This window comes from Bombus terrestris, chromosome 1, assembly GCF_910591885.1.
Source record: "Bombus terrestris chromosome 1, iyBomTerr1.2, whole genome shotgun sequence".
NCBI lineage: Eukaryota > Metazoa > Arthropoda > Insecta > Hymenoptera > Apidae > Bombus > Bombus terrestris.
In genome coordinates this window covers 12,666,621-12,678,674 of record NC_063269.1, presented here as the reverse complement: position 1 = coordinate 12,678,674, position 12,054 = coordinate 12,666,621, and the positions used below count along the sequence as shown (strand labels likewise).

Genomic DNA, 12,054 nt, shown 5'->3' with positions numbered 1-12,054 from the left:
GCGGCACATAGGTATTTCCGCTTGCATCATGGGGACATCGTTAGAGATAAGAAATTACGAGTATCCACGACTCTAATGTGCTCGAGAATTATGCTTTCTTAATTACTCCGATGCACGTGGCATTTTATCGAGGACTTTCATTCAAAAGTCAACGACATCAACCTGCGTAACAAGTGTGCCACCAATATTTATTAGAAACGAGAAAGCGGCTGACGTCCAATAATCCAATTAAAAACACCTTAGGAAACTATTTTGATTATGATTGCGATTTAATTTTCTACTCGGCCAGTTGATAGGCAAGAATGTTACACATCCAGTATTTTAACGTTACGAAATGTAATTAAGAATAATCAGTGCCACTTATGCGATATTATCTATAAATGTTAAACCCAGTTTTTTAAAACTATTCCTAATGCATAATCTGTGTCATTAGAATCTATTATTATTTATCATCTTGGTTCTTCATATTTGTTATTCCCGATTTTTAACCATTTTTATATTCATAGATATTTTTTGTCATTCGAGATTAACAATTTTTTAACGACTTATATTATACATTTTTTAAAAAATCGTTAGATTGAACATTAACGAAATGTAATACAAGGAAAGAAACTGCGATTATTTTTAACTGTGTTGAATTGTAGATCTTCAATTACTTGCACAGTTTTCTAATTTTAGATCATTCTATTTTAACAATATCTAAACGGACGTAATTTCTTGTAAAACATACAATAGAGACGTTTAAGAAACCACCAAATGCCACTTAAAAACACTGATAGAGACCAGAGAAAGAGAACCACAATGTTTTACGCTCAATTATCTTCAGACATTTGCGAATAAATTCGCAACTTTGAGTCATTCTACCATAATTATTTTTTATTATACTTTATTTTTTATAATTCACGCAACAAAATTCTTTAAGAATCGTGGAAAGATAGAAGAAAATCACTATGCTTTACGCTCAATTATACGAACATAATTTGTTGTAACTTACATTAGAAGATCTTTTACATGGAAAGTCGGGTTAACTCAAATACCTAATCATTCGGACATAATGATTTCTCCATTTAAAGACACAGTATTTTTCAACGTGTCATGTCATTTCTGTTACGAATAAATTACATCGCATTTACATTTGCAAAGAGTAAAATTAACATACTTAATAAAATAAAATCTTATTATTATATATCTTTATTTGTTTCTAATTTCGTAGTTATAGAAAAACTATCCCAGTTAACAACAATTAAAAACAGACAAGTTAGACAACGATGAAACGTGAACTAAAGAAGGAAACCAAAATACTTTATATCCAATAACATATTTTGAAATATTTAATATTTATAATATAAATATTATTATATTTAATATTTAAATTCTTTCAAATGTTCTCAATTTACATAATCAATAGATTATCGTAATGATAATATTCAAGGATATTATCTCAAAACACCCTGACGAGTCTTCCAAAACCTTTAAAACCTGTCACTCCCAAAAATCCCTAAAAACCAGCATAAATCAATACGAAATAATCAATGAATCATCTTAACCATAATATTTAGGAATATCATTATCAAATACACTGACGGGTTTTCGAAAAATCCTAAAGTCCTCAGTTTCTGAAAACTAGTCCTGGAAACTAGTCCAGAGAGGAAAATTTATAGTGCAGCTTTTTCGACTTCTGTTAACGGTACTTCCGTCCCCAAAGATCTTATTCGGGGCGCGCAAAACAAAAGGAAAGGTAGCGTGTATTGCGCGCAACTTGGTGCGTGTCAGTGACGAAAATCGAGATGAGAACCCGCGCTTTCCCGTTCGCCTGCGTGCGATGCTAACGCGCATGCATACGCGCGAGTAAGTAAGTACACTGCACGCAGCGGCGTCGCGCGCACGCATGCACGCACGCACACAGCCGATCGGCCGCAAGCGTATCGCCGCGCGCGCAACGTAGGTATTACTTAATAATATCCATAACCGGGAGGTAAATGGGAGTGTAGGCGGGACGGGGGGAGGGAAAGACAGCGGCGAAGAGCGAGAAAGAGCGAAACACTTGCGAACGAGGAGGCACATCGCGAGCCAGAGAAAGATAGGACGAGAAAACAGGGGAACATTCACAGTCGCATGAAAGGAGCGTCGAGCGTTCGGGAGAAAATAAATAAAATTCGTATTAAATGAGGTATAAAAAGAGAAAAGGAAAAGAATTGAGAAAAGGAATGAGGAAGGAAAGGTCGAATGGAAAATGCTAAAAAAGGGAGAGTTTTCAATTTAAATCGTGGTTTCTTTCGAAACGGAGGAACTCAATCAGTAGAAGCTGACAAATGGCACGGTAAACAAGTGGAAACGGTAGAGATCTTGCAATGTCGACACGCAAGCACGACTATCGAGAGCTTCTCCGATCGTTAGCTGGTGAATGTAATCGATGCTAAAAATACGATCGAAAACGTCACTTGCATCTCGATCGCCGTGCCCCAAATACCACGAAAAATTTCCGAACGAAACACGAACCTCCCCTTACGTTTATCCTATATACTAGGTCGGGAAAATCAGATTTAATACGACAAGGTACAAAATAATATGAGTCCGCCTATCACGATTATATCAGAACCGAGCGAAACGACGAGTTGATATACAATAAACACGTAAAATCGTGAAACCCACCACTTCTACGTAAGTTGCCCTCCGAGACGTCAACCAGGGAGTGCACGATACCTTTGGTCGATCCAAAAATCACCAGGTTAGCGATAGCGATCCTCCCTTATCACAGAAATGTAACCCTGTCACAATAGCTGCGTGTGTGTCGAGGCCGGTGGTCTCGACGCATCGTTCACTTTCACTGGTGAACCGGCCATGGATACCGGGGACCACGGTGCACACACGGCTGTAGCTGCACACGCTTCTCGCTGAGGAACGTTCGCCACGCGAGAGGGTGAGAGCACTCTCCGCGCCGAGAAACGTCGATATCTTTTTTTTCCCCCTCTTGCCAGCCGCCACTCGCGGCGAATCCCAGTGTGTCCGATAACGGGGCTAAATCGTTCGTTATGCTTTCAAAGAGGATCCGCCAACGATCTTTCTTCCCTCTGACCGACTGTCGACGGTCGTCGTGTTGCGACCGGGGCGTCGACTGACACTCACGGACAGTCACGACCCCATCCCTGCGACTTTCCACGCACGAGGATCGCTGAGAGCGCGATCGAACCGAGCCGATAAAGGGGATGACTCCGTAGTCTCGCGTGCCATCGGTTCTCCACGATCCGCGGCCGATTTCCGCTTGAACCCCCTTACTGTCGTCCAACGTACGTATATCCCCTGTCACTCACCACTCGCGGATCTTCAACCCCCTTACCCTTTTTCCCTTTGTGTTAGATTATTTTTATATATACATATACATTTATATGTATATATAAGATTCTTTATTTTTTTCCAATCCAATAATCTCTACTATATCTATGTATGCATGTGTATACATGCGTAGGCACGATGATTTAAAGCACTCGATTCGATCGTATAATATTACTGCATATGTAAAAAAAACTGCCCGTTACACGTTCTCCAACGATCGGGACGATCTAGCCGCGTGTCGTTACATCGGTCGCAACGCGAAGCTCACACTTTGCACACGAACGTTATTTAAAGACCGGTAAAAGAGCCGTGCCGTTTCTGATGTAACTGTCCCTTGAACGTGACGAACACAGTACTTGCGCTACCGTGGCTCCGGGTTGACTGGTGCGCGCCGCGCAAGACCGGAGAGAGCCAGCCCCACCGTGACACTATCGCCCTCTCGCTCGGTCCTAGCGTGTCTCTCCCTCCGACTGACTACGAAGGGAGCGAGAGAGAAAGAGAGGGAAAGCGTGAGCGCAGAGAGGCAGTGAGGAGGGCTCGACAGAGAGGGTACGGGAGTGGGGTGGTGGGACGCGATAGGGAGATTACGTGGAGGGAGGAGGGAGAATCGAAAGGGACGAGGAGGGTGAGAGAAAGAGAGACGAGAAAAGAGAGAGTTAGCAAGGCGAGCAGATCCAGCAGAGTGCCGGAGGGGCGAACTAACCGAGGAACTCTGTGTGTATGCGGCTATCTGTCCTTAAGACAGACCGAGGGGGTTGAAACGGTGGAAAAAAATACACGGTAGAGGCGTGGAGGGTGGTTCCTGGCCGGTCGCGGACACAACACTCGCGAGTCGAGTGATTGTTGTAAACAGGAAAGGGTTGGCGTAGGTCGTCCCCCTGGCCTGCTTTTTCCTCCATGTGATCGCCGGAGTTTTCGAGGTCTGCGTAGCGCGAGAGAGGAGAAAGCGTGATAGCGCAGCCGTCCTTTGTGAAAATCGCCGCGCGTCACCACATCCGGGGGTTGAAGATGCGGTTTCGCCAACTCCATTTGAAATGAACTTTTTCGTCTAATGCAGGCGGTTTTAAGAATCTTTCTCTTTTTTTGTTTTTTCGGGTTTGAGGGCGGAGGAAGAGAAAGTGAAAACAGAGAGAGTGGAATAGGGACAGAGGTACAATGGAAGTGTGGATACTTAGGAGTTCAAAAGAGCTTCAAAAGAAGGGGGTGAACGAGGGGAGCATCGACAGAGTGTACGAAGAAACGAGATGCATTTCGTCGTGCCCGTAAATATAAAGTACCATGCGGTCACAAAAGAAAGGGAAGATTCTCAAAGGGGAGAAGCAGGTTGAGATAGGCTGGTCTCTCTTATTTCTTCGTCTTTTTTTTTTCTGACAATAGTTCGCGCTCATTACGTTTTCATCATCAGGGTGATGTCACGAGCTAGGAAGCTGTCGTCGCTGCAGAGCCGGAACTTCTCTCGTTCCTAGGGATTTCCGGAAGGAAATTAATTTGCTCTTACGGAGAACGTTTAATTTATTACCCTTGAACATTGCGAAGTCTTAGAGAGGAATGCAACGGGAGAAGCTCACGGTGGAAGTCGCAATACTGAAAAAATATAAAGAAAAATTTCTTTACTTCTTTCGTAGGCGTTAATAAAATAAGAAGGGACGGATTACCGACGCTGAAGAATATCGCAGCTTATCCTATAAAAAATTCTTCCGGAATAGATCCAACACGGAAGAAGCTTTAGAAAGAGGTGGCACGTTTAAAGGGAAACAAGTGGAGCAACGTCGTAAGCAGATCGAGAAGAATATACGAGTGCGGAAACTTGTACAATAGGAGAAGCGCATGTCGAAGAGTGAAAAATAAGGAGAGAACAGTGAATAACTTAAGAATCAAACACCAGGCACTTACAAAAAGCAAGGAGAATTATGAAAGTGTAACATTGTATGTTATTATCTAACTGAAATGTATTATACATTACATTGCATAGAATGAATTATATTTTATACATCATATATTAGTATAAATGTATGAACAACCCATACTAAATAATTAACATTTTGTATGTTATGAAATATAATACGTTGAATAAATTCACATTGAACTATTTCGTGCTTCCATTCTTATTATCTTGATACATCAAACGTTTTAAAATCAACTATTACTATTTAACAATAAACTTTATTACGCGTAGCATTTCTGCACTCCATTTCTGCGTTGAAGGTGAAATATTTACGTTCATGTGAAATTTTATACAGTTGAAAAGCATCCTCGTTTTACCACGACGTCATTGAATCTCCACTGAAAGCGTCGCCACTCGTCCTGGTCAAAGTAAAAAAGTTCTCCCTCTGGTTTTCGCTCGCGAAACTTACTCGTCACACAGAATCAACCATTCATTGGGAAGGAACGCGCCACTTTACGGGGGCGAGGAGGAAAATCTCATCCCCAAAGTGGTAGACGAAAGATTCGCTTTTGCATACTGAAACATTGATATTAATAAAAGAAGAAAACCAAATTTTCAAGGGAGCAGAGAGGCGGCTGAGGGCTCGCGAAATTCCAGACAAAACGGAAAACGAAACAAAATGGCCCGTTCCGCAGGAAACGAATAGACTAGGGGAAGGGTAACTCGCATGTAAAAGGAAGAAACCGTTAAAAAGGGAGGAAAGGAACAGGAAACTAAAGAGCCTCCACGAGATCGTGCTATAGCGTATAGAGAAAAAAGAAGTGGAAAGGAGAGAAACTCAGGGAAACAGGGTCACGTTCGGGTAGGTCACTCACCCTCTTTAGGTTACCACTATTTATTTTGCAACGAACCGATAAAACTTTTCGGTTTAAATCAGATTGACTGGCATTAACTCTTTAATCGGTACATTAAACCTTTTTAAGAATAGAGAATAATTATATCTACTTTAGGTTACCATTATTTGTTTTGCATCGAATAGATAAAACTTTCTAACTTAAACAAAACAGATTTGATAATTGATAATTGGCATTAGGTTGCGAATATTTATATATTTATATATATTATAAATTTAAATGTACAAAAATGTACAAACTATTCGAAGCAAAGTACTCCTTATAATTAAAATATGAAGCGTACCTTTCTTTAAATAACATCTTCTTAATTGCATTCTAAATATCGTGTCTTTAAGAAAGACGTTGAATTTGTCTCAATGGATCTATCCTGTTTCTTATAACAAAGGGGACTCGCACCCTCCTCGTATTCTCATTATTCGTTTTGCATCGAGCCGATAAAACTTTGCGACTTAAATCAGATTGATTGATATCGTGTCTTTAAGGGATCTTCTTAAAGAAATAATATTTAAAGACTTTTAACGGATCTATCCTTTTTATTCTAACAAAGAAGAATCGCAAGATCGGAGGAAAATTGAATTTTCATAAAGTTTCTATTGACATCGAAGGGCCATGAAAGAATGAAATTTCTTTCCGATTCCGCAAATTACCGGCGGCGATGCAAGAAGTTGCTCCCCGTTAACTCCGAGAAAAACGAAAAGGGAAGGCAGTGGCTCAATTATGATGGACGAATGTACGATAAATAGGAAAGTTCAGCTTGAATATTATACAAGTTCGTCCCTCTAAAAAAAGGCAGATAGGAGGTTGAGCGGAGAGTAGTGGAAGAAGGAGCGAAAAAAAAGAAAACGAATAAAATTGCTTGGCGTAGCATGCAACGAGGACATACCTCGGCCGTACTTTTTCAGAATTATAATTTAGCATGAAGTTAACTTCGGACGAATGTAAACGCTCCCGACGTATTCTTTTTTTGCATCATCTTCCTCTCTTTCTTTCTTGTGCTTGCCTCTTCTCGCCCCTTTTTTATGGAGACGTTGGCTCTTTAATACGAAAGAAAGAAAGCTGAAAAATGACGGTAGAAAGTGGAAGAGCCCAGGGTATTCAGCCACAAATGCAAATGTCCTACGGCTCGCAGTAAATATAACCATAGAAGAGTATACCGCGTTTCAGCTTCTTTCCACATCATTTGCTGACATAATTACAACGTTTTTTCAGTCGTTCGTAGACAGACATTAGCCTAGGATCAAACTTACCTCGAACGAACGTTCTTTCATCACTCCATCATTCCATCGTTATAGACAGGCTTGATCAACCAAAAAATTACTCGTTTAGATTCAAATGTATACAATAACGAATTTAATTACCATAATCATCCTCAGTCGAGAACCATCCCCATTGACATTTCATTTTCATCCTCCCACAGCGGACGTTGATCCGAAATACCAAGCAGGTGATCGCCAAGCGACAACTCCCATCCCAACTTCCTACTTTCATCTTTTTACCCTCTTGATAAGGTATTCATTTAAATTTTTGAGGGCTTTCGCGGAAAGTTCTCCGATTTTCCTGTGACGAACGAGAGGCATGTTCCACGAGCGGCGCACGCACTTGCCACGAGACGATCGATCTCACGAGGGATCGATCGGCAGGGATGACGCCTATAGGCGTTATGTATACACGACAAGGAAGGTACACCCATCGACTGGCTACCACCGTTAACCCTAATCAGGAGTCCAGAGGCTGCGTCGAATACAAAGAAGCCCGGCTGTTGTTCGGCCGCACGATCTGAATTAACTCGCGAACGCGGAACCGGGCGTGCAACCACACCGACGAGAATGCAAAGGAGCGGTGAACCAGTCGTTCTTTTACGCCCGTGGAACATTACGCGGAACGGTACCTGTTTCTTCGTATGTTCAACGATGAAAGATTCACGTGGCACTGCGTGAATACTGAAGCCTTCGAATAAAAGGAAGCGAGTAAAACAGGATCTTCGCGGTTCTTTCTCGGTTTTTTTCTTTCGTTTTCTTAAATCTTCGGCTCTTTGCCCGATTGCGTTTGTTGGGTTTCTTCTTTGTTTCGTTCCAGGTGTGCCAGCCATTGAACGGCAAGTGTCAAATATCGTTACATCGAGGCAGGTGAAGCGGAAGATATACGGTGATCTAGGGAAAGTTGAAGTTTTAGGGTTTTAACAGATCTCACGTTCTCGAATCTTTTATTCGATTTATTTTTTGCACGTGCTAACACTAAGAGTAGAAAGTGGTTAAATGATATCAAATATTTTCGTAGTGAAAGTTGCTTGAACTCAAACTGCTCGTTACTGTCGTTTACTAGATTTGAATTTTACCAGTTTTCGAGTGAAGTTGACGTCCTTTCAACTATTTCTTGGAACACGAAGCACAATTTGAATTTATTGTGAATTGTGTACAATCCGAGTTACAAACTAATGAAAGTACGTGTTCATTTAAAATAAACTATATTTATTATTCCAACAAAGTATCAGCTTCTTTGGCGTCACTTTAGATATCCGTTAGTTGAAGTTAGTTTTCTTGTTTTGCCTCAAGATACAGATAACTTGACTTATATATACGCAAGCTTAAATTGAAATTACTTGACACAGGTGGCTTAAAAAAAAGCAACTTGGCTAATCTGAACAAGGATTTACCATTTTAATCGTCGAAATTGATAAATTCGTTTGATCATAGTATAATATTTTTCTTTTTTTGCAACGCACAAACGAATATTCAAATTGTTGTATTTTACTTTTCATCTATCTTATTTATTCTACAAACATTTTATTGGATTTTCCGCGAAAATCATCTTTTTTCTGTGACATTCTCTGCTCCAAGCACAACTTTTAATAACAGTATACTAGTGGCAAGTGTACAAAACCGATAACAATATAAATGTAGCACAGCCACAGCTCTTGAATTTCCGACATGGTTTTTCGCTATGAAAATGTTTTTATTAAAAGCATAAATGCACTTCGTGTGCAATAAACAAGCTCCAAACAGCGGCACACGATGATGGACAGTACCGCTATAAATTCAGTGTTATTTCGGACCTGATGTCCCGTATCATGTGACATCTGTAGCGGAAAACGTGCAAGGGCGTGGAGCTCGAGATATTGCATAGTGTCCATCACTCCAGTGGAACTTCATAATAATGGAAAGTAACCGTGACAGCAAGCAGCTTGTAGATATTACATTCTTCATTGTCCCACGAACATTATCGCCGTAATAGATCATTCGAACGCGTTTAATTTTCCTCCAAGATATGGACGAGATTCTATTACAACATTATATGCCGCTGTTGCATGAACGTTGTAACTTCTTAAGCGATAAAAGATGTTATTTAAACACGTTAAATCATACCGGAAGATTCAAGGAAACGAAATTTATCATACAATTAAGTAAAATACACTCGGAGCCGAAGTTAAGGGTTAAATATTGAATCCAAGATGTCTTATGAACTCGTGAATTGTATTTTTTATTTTCCTACAGAATTTTCTTAATAAAAGTGTCCAATTTAAAACTATACTCGAGGTATATCGCCACACGACCAAAACTCGCGAGTCTATATTCTCTTCTTGCACTTTATTTCTTATGAACTCTTTAGCTCTTTTAAGTCTTTTACCTCTAGCTCTTATTCTTCGCGTTTTACGTTTTACTCCTCGACTCTCTTGCTTTGACTCCACTCTCTGTCCCCCGACCGCGCTTTAAAAGCATATTTCACTTCTTTATTTCTCGTCGTGCTTGTAGAACATACACGTATCCGCGAAATTTTCTTTCCATTAATTTGTATACATATATTTCTTTTTTACCTTATTCTCGACTTGATATTCGTCTAGTGGAAAGTTAATTGCGATCTAACAATTAAGAAACTAGCTTTGCATGAATTTTGGATAAATTAAATCTTCTTAAAAGATTTTATATTTTCATTTTAAAGCTAACTAAATATTATTCCATTGAAGTTTGTGCTGAAATAAAAAAATAAAAAAAATAAAATAGTAGTAAAAATACTTCAAGTTCTCTGAATGTCATAAAATTGGAAGATCTAGATGGAAGAGAAAATAATACTATAAAAAATAAATATCTACATGAAATTCCATAGCCACAATGTTAAAAACTGTACCGTGTAGAAAACTCAATAAAATAAAGTGTATAAAAAATTGGTCTGTCCATCACATGCGGAGTGTAACACAATCAGCCCAGTATACTATAAAAATTGAAATCGTACAAATTGTTCGATCACCGCGAACGGACCGACACACGATATCGTACCGTTAGGTCGTCCACCCTCCTGTCGATCTCATTGTCGTTTTGCACATTATACAGAGATTTCCGTACAGGTACGTGGGAAGATCGATTGATCTATAGCGATCGAATACCGAACCAGAAAAGGACTCCTATTATTACGTACGGCGAAGGCAAAGAGACTCAGTGAACTAACAAGGTTACCTACACGATCGAGATCGTAGGCAAAGGTGCTCGTCGTGAATGAATGAGAACTCGGTGAAGGGAGGAAAGTATTATAAAAAAAAAAAAAAAAATAAAGGAATATCCTCGAATCGAGTCATCGCACCCGCACGGAACGACGTATCGCTTTTCGTATGATTTTTCAATAACAAGAGAAGGTTTCCGCTGCAGCGGCCGCCACGCGGGAAACGGAAGAGGAGATGCGTTTATTGTACTCCTGAACCACTTGTCTTTATAATCTATAGCGTGTATGCTATTCGAGAGCTGGGTTTACCGTTCGAAAAGAAAGAATATATCTATATCCTGTATGTATTTAGGTACGGTGTAATGGAATAGCGGAATTTTATTCTTCGGAATTATTTGAGAATTCTAAGTTCTGGGGTGATGTAATTATAAAACTGTCGCTAATAATTGAAATACGATAAGAGTTGCTTCATTTCTAATACCATTAAATATTTCTTTCATTATTTAATCAAAAACATGACGAAGTTAAATTGATTTTCAAGCTTGTGTAAAAAGTAACGAGATCGCGGATACATTAATTATTATCTAAAAATGGTTTAGTTTGCTCTATCTAAATTCCTGCTACATTAATTTAATGTTGGATATGGTTAACGAATGGGTGATTTATATACTATCTATGCATATATATTATAATACAACGTAACCGTATAATTCTGACCGTTTCCTATTAATTGTTTGTTAACAAGAGCATGGCGGGTTTATTATAAAGGAACGACCAGTGAAATTTGCAGTGGGAGCAATATGTTTCGTTTAACTGAAACTTTACTACACTAGCAATCGATAAATACAGCTTACTTGTTAAACAGGCAGTCATATTCAAAAAGATACGGAACGATCAAATAGTCGTTCAAATTATCAGATATTGAAAGTGTTATGTCGTCGGCAAAATCATAAAGCGTGAAGGTCAATATTCTCGATGGTTCAGTGAAAAAATTAATATCCTTATAAAACAGTTTATTATCTTTTATTGAGAGATAATCCGAAATTTATGAGATGATATGAAAGCAATACAAGAGCATAGACCAGAGATATCAAAGGGGTAGGTAAACATCCGAAATCCGGCGTTGATCAGTCTGTCAGAAGGTGACGATTATCAGCAACGATAACGTCGATTCGGTCTATATAAAATGGTTAGAAAGTTCCATCTCCCGTCGTGCTTGCTTAATTCCTCCTCCTACTCTCGTCGTCTAGTGCTCCCGTGGATAACGAATTTGGTCGGAGACGCTGGCATGTGTATTCTGTTTACCGGTTCTACCGTGTACGGTGAAACGGCGGATTACAGTTATTCACACGCAGTCACTGTCAATGACCCGTATCTTCAACGTTCCTGACTGTCCACGGAAAAGCTATCAGCCGGCTAATGGATCTGTACACTCGTCGTGAATCAATTAAGCAAATGGAAGACCAGAAATTTTCATAGGGAACTTCGTTT

The 12,054-nt window shown here is 39.7% G+C and overlaps 1 protein-coding gene across 9 annotated transcripts in view; it reads right to left on the bottom strand.

Moving 5' to 3' along the window:
• The window catches only part of LOC100643231 (probable nuclear hormone receptor HR3), a 135,699-nt gene that overhangs the window by 78,425 nt on the left and 45,220 nt on the right, over positions 1–12,054 (bottom strand). The window contains exon 1 of one of the 9 annotated variants that reach the window (XM_048407725.1): positions 2,653–3,723. The exons of 7 other annotated variants lie outside the window; for them this stretch is intronic. The gene's annotated coding sequence lies outside the window, so the exon portion shown is untranslated. Of the gene's footprint in view, positions 1–2,652; positions 3,724–12,054 lie in introns of those variants that run through there. One more of the 9 variants, XM_048407731.1, reaches the window with a different exon arrangement.